This window comes from Arachis hypogaea, chromosome 3, assembly GCF_003086295.3.
Source record: "Arachis hypogaea cultivar Tifrunner chromosome 3, arahy.Tifrunner.gnm2.J5K5, whole genome shotgun sequence".
In the NCBI taxonomy this organism is placed as follows: domain Eukaryota; kingdom Viridiplantae; phylum Streptophyta; class Magnoliopsida; order Fabales; family Fabaceae; genus Arachis; species Arachis hypogaea.
This window is the reverse complement of record NC_092038.1, coordinates 102,238,927-102,243,934: the sequence shown is the minus strand read 5'-3', so window position 1 is coordinate 102,243,934 and position 5,008 is coordinate 102,238,927. Positions and strand designations below refer to the sequence as shown.

The following is a 5,008-nucleotide window of genomic DNA, read 5'->3' as shown; positions in this document are numbered from 1 at the left end:
GTCACAGCGCGGCTAATCATCTGTCGGTTCTCGATCATGTTGGAATAGAATCCCTTGATTCTTTTGTGTTTGTCATCATGCCCAGCAATCGCGAGTTTGAAGTTCGTCACAGTCATTCAATCCCGGAATCCTACTCGGAATACCACAGACAAGGTTAGACTTTCCGGATTCCCATGAATGCCGCCATCAATTCTAGCTTATACCACGAAGATTCTGATTAAGGAATCCAAGAGATATGCGCTCGGTCTAAGGTAGAACGGAAGTGGTTGTCAGTCACGCATTCATAGGTGAGAATGATGATGAGTGTCACGGATCATCACATTCATCATGCTGAAGTGCAACGAATATCTTAGAATAAGAACAAGCGGAATTGAATAGAAAATAGTAGTACTTGCATTGAAACTTGAGGTACAGCAGAGCTCCACACCCTTAATCTATGGTTTGTAGAAACTCCACCGTTAAAAATACATAAGTGATGAAGGTCCAGGCATGGCCGAATGGCCAGCCCCCCAAAACGTGATCAATAGTCTCCTAAGATGAATAATAAAATAAAACTGAGACCAAAGATTTAACGTTGTCAAAAGACACTAAATACAATAGAAAAATGTTCCATTTATACTAAACTTGCTACTAGGGTTTACAGAAGTAAGTAATTGATGCATAAATCCACTTCCAGGGCCCACTTGGTGTGTGCTTGGGCTGAGATTGATCTATCCACGAGCTGAGGCTTCTCTTGGAGTTGAATGCCAAGTTGTAACGTGTTTTGGGCGTTCAACTCTGGTTCGTGACGTGTTTCTGGCGTTTGACTCCAGAATGTAGCATGGAACTGGCGTTGAGCGCCAGTTTACGTCATCTAATTAGGAATAAAGTATGAACTATTATATATTTCTGGAAAGCTCTGGATGTCTACTTTCCAACACCATTGAGAGCGCGCCATTTAGAGTTCTATAACTCTAGAAAATCCATTTCGAGTGCAGGGAGGTCAGATTCCAACAGCATCAGCAGTCCTTTGTCAGCCTTCTATCAGAGTTTTGCTCAGGTCCCTCAATTTCAGCCAGAAAATACCTGAAATCATTGAAAACACACAAACTCATAGTAAAGTCCAGAAATGTAAATTTAGCATAAAAACTAATGAAAACATCCCTAAAAGTAACTAGATCATACTAAAAACTACCTAAAAACAATGCCAAAAAGCGTATAAATTATCCGCTCATCACAACACCAAACTTAAATTGTTGCTTGTCCCCAAGCAACTAAAAATTAATTAGGATAAAAAGAAGAGAATATACTATAAATCTCAAAATATCAATGAATATTAATTCTAATTAGATGAGCGGGACTTGTAGCTTTTTGCTTCTGAACAGTTTTGGCATCTCACTTTTTCCTTTGAAGTTTAGAATGATTGGCTTCTCTAGGAACTTAGAATTTTGGATAGTGTTATTGATTCTCCTAGTTAAGTATGTTGATTCTTGACACAGCTACTTTTATGAGTCTTGGCCGTGGCCCTAAGCACTTTGTTTTCCAGTATTACCACCAGATACATAAATGCCACAGACACATGACTGGGTGAACCTTTTCAGATTGTGACTCAGCTTTGCTAGAGTCCCCAGTTAGAGGTGTCCAGAGCTCTTAAGCACACTCTTTTTGCTTTGGATCACGACTTTAACCACTCAGTCTCAAGCTTTTCACTTGGACCTGCATGCCACAAGCACATAGTTAGGGACAGCTTGATTTAGCCGCTTAGGCCTGAATTTTATTTCCTTGGGCCCTCCTATCCATTGATGCTCAAAGTCTTGGATCCTTTTTACCCTTGCCTTTTGGTTTTAAGGGCTATTGGCTTTTTCTACTTGCTTTTTTTTTTCTTTTTTTTTGCCAATATTTTTTTTGCAAGCTTTTGTTTTTCACTGCTTTTTCATGCTTCAAGAATCAATTTCATGATTTTTCAGATCATCAATAACATTTCTCTTTATTCATCATTCTTTCAAGAGCCAACAACTTTAACATTCATAAACAACAAGATCAAAAATATGCACTGTTCAAGTATTCATTCAGAGAATAAAAAGCATTGTCACCACATCAATATAATTAAACTAAATTCAAGGATAATTTCGAAATTCATGTACTGATTGTTCTTTTGAATTAGAAACATTTTTCATTTAAGAGAGGTGAAGGATTCATGGAATTATTTATAGCCTTAAGACATAGTTACTAAATACTAATGATCGTAAAGTAGAGACACAAAACATAAACAAACATAAAGCATAAAAACAGAAAAACAGAAAAAAATTAAGAACAAGAAATGAGTCCACCTTAGTTATGGTGGCGCTTTCTTCTTGAAGAGCCAATGATGCTTTTTGAGCTCCTTTATGTCTCTTCCTTGCCTTTGTTGCATGATCCCTAGTGATTTTGGTGCTCCTATCCTTAGTTGCTCCCAATAATTATGTGGAGAAACATGTATCCCCTGAGGTATCTCAGGGATTTCTTGATGAGGGAATTCCTCATGCTCTCTTGATGTGCAGTCAAATGCTCTATTACTGAGCTATGGACTCTTGGGATGAATCTCTCCATCTCCCATGACTCAGAGGTGGAAGCAATTGTCTTCCCTTTTTCTTCTTCTTTTTTTTTTTGAGGTTTCTCTGGCCTTAGGTGCCATAAATGGTTATGGAAAAGCAAAAAATCTATGCTTTTACCACACCAAACTTAGAATGTTGCTCGCCCTCGAGCAAAAGACGAAAGAATAGAAGAAAGAGAAGAAGATATGGAGGAGAGGGAGAGAGGTGTGTATTCGGCTATGTAGGGTGGGTTTGGGTGGGGAAGAGATGATGGATGTGAGTGGTGAAGAGGTAATGGGGAAGAGAGATTGAGGTGATTGGCGAAGGGTTTTTGGGGAAGAGAGTTTGAATGTGAAGAAGGAGAGAGAAGGTGAGTTGAGGTAGGTGGGGATCCTGTGGGGTCCATAAATCCTGGAGTGTCAAGGATTTACATCCTTGCACCAATTAGGCGTGTAAAATGCCTTTGCATGCAATTCTAGCATTTAGACGCCAGATTGATGCTTGTTTTGGGCATTCAACGCCCATGTGTAGCATGTTTCTCGTGTTGAACGCCAGTTCCATGCTTATTTCTTGCGTTCAGCGCCAGCTCTTCCTCAGGGTGTATTCCTGGTGTTCAAACACCAGGATGTTGCTTGTTTCTGGCGTTCAACGCCAGATCCATGCTCTGTTCTGGCGTTGAACGCCAGCCAGATGCTCCTTACTAGCGTTTAAATGCCAGTAAGTCCTTCCTCTAGGGTGTGATTTTTCTTCTGCTGTGTTTGATTCTGTTTTTAATTTTTGTATTTTTTGTGACTCCACATGATCATGAACCTAATAAAACATAAAATAACAATAAAATAAAAATAGAATTAGATAAATAAAAATTGGGTTGCTTCCCAATAAGCGCTCTTTTAATGTCACTAGCTTGACAGTGGGCTCTCATGGAGCCTCACAGATATTTAGAGCATGATGAGGGCCTCCCAACACCAAACTTTAGAGTTTGAATGTGGGGGCTTCTCAACACCAAACTTAGAGTTTGATTGTGGCCTCCCAACACCAAACTTAGAGTTTGATTGTGGGGGCTTTGTTTGACTCTATATTGAGAGAAGCTTTTCATGCTTCCTCTCATTACCAAATAACTTGGCATTTAGCTTCATGATGGCTCCTAGATATTGAGCAACTTGCTATTCAGTCACATCTTCATCCTCTTCAGAGGAAGAATAGTCTTCAGATCTCATGAATGGCAGAAGGAGGTTTAATGGAATTTCTATGGTCTCTATATGAGCCTCAGATTCCTTTAGGTCCTTAATAGGGAACTCTTTCTTACTTGAGAGACGTCCCATGAGGTCTTCCTCATTGGGATTCACGTCCTCTCCTTCCTCTCTAGGTTCGGCCATATTGATTATATCAATGGCCTTGCACTCTCTTTTTGGATTTTCTTCAGTATTGCTTGGGAGAGTACTAGGAGGGGTTTCAGTGATTTTCTTACTCAGCTGGCCCACTTGTGCCTCCATGAAACTTAAAGTGGCCTTAGACAGATCAGAGACTAAATTTGCTAAGTTAAAGGTATTCTATTCATAATTCTCTGTCTGTTGCTGAGAAGATGATGGATAAGGCTTGATATTGCTGAGCGTATTTCTTCCACCATTATTAAAGCCTTGTTGAGGCTTTTGTTGATCCTTCCATGAGAAATTTGGATGATTTCTCCATGATGAATTATAGGTGTTTCCATAAGGTTCACCCATGTAATTTACCTCTGCTATTGCATGGTTCTCTGGATCATAAGCTTCTTCTTCAGAAGATGCCTCTTTAGTACTATTAGATGCATTTTGCCATCCATTCAGACTTTGAGAAATCATGTTGACTTGCTGAGTCAACACTTTGTTCTGAGCCAATATGGCATTCAGAGCATCAATTTCAAGAACTCCCTTCCTTTGAGGTGTCCCATTATTCACGGAATTCCTCTCAAAAGTGTACATGAACTGGTTATTTGCAACCATGTCAATAAGTTCTTGAGCTTCTGCAGGCGTTTTCTTTAGGTAAATGGATCCACCTGCAGAATGGTCCAATGACATCTTAGAGAACTCAGATAGACCATAATAGAATATATCTATCATGGTCCATTCTAAAAACATGTCAGAAGGACATCTCTTGGTCATCTGTTTGTATCTTTCCCAAGCTTCATAGAGGGATTCACCATCTTTTTGTTTGAAGGTCTGAACATCCACTCTAAGCTTGCTCAGCTTTTGAGGAGGAAAGAACTTGGCCAAGAAGGCCGTGACCAGCTTATCCCAGGAGTCCAGGCTAACTTTAGATTGAGAATCCAACCATGTTCTAGTTTTGTCTCTTACAGCAAAAGGGAAAAGCATGAGCCTGTAGATTTCAGGATCTACTCCATTAGTCTTAACAGTCTCACAAATCTGCAAGAACTCAGTTAAAAACTGGTAGGGATCTTCTGATGGAAGTCCATGAAACTT

General features: G+C 39.7%; 1 non-coding gene across 1 annotated transcript; it reads left to right on the top strand.

Moving 5' to 3' along the window:
* Positions 1-4,664: 4,664 nt before the first annotated feature.
* On the top strand, positions 4,665-4,768 carry LOC112793522 (small nucleolar RNA R71). Its single transcript, XR_003198208.1, has one exon. It is a non-coding gene; the product is annotated as a small nucleolar RNA R71 (small nucleolar RNA).
* The last annotated feature ends 240 nt before the right edge of the window (positions 4,769-5,008 follow it).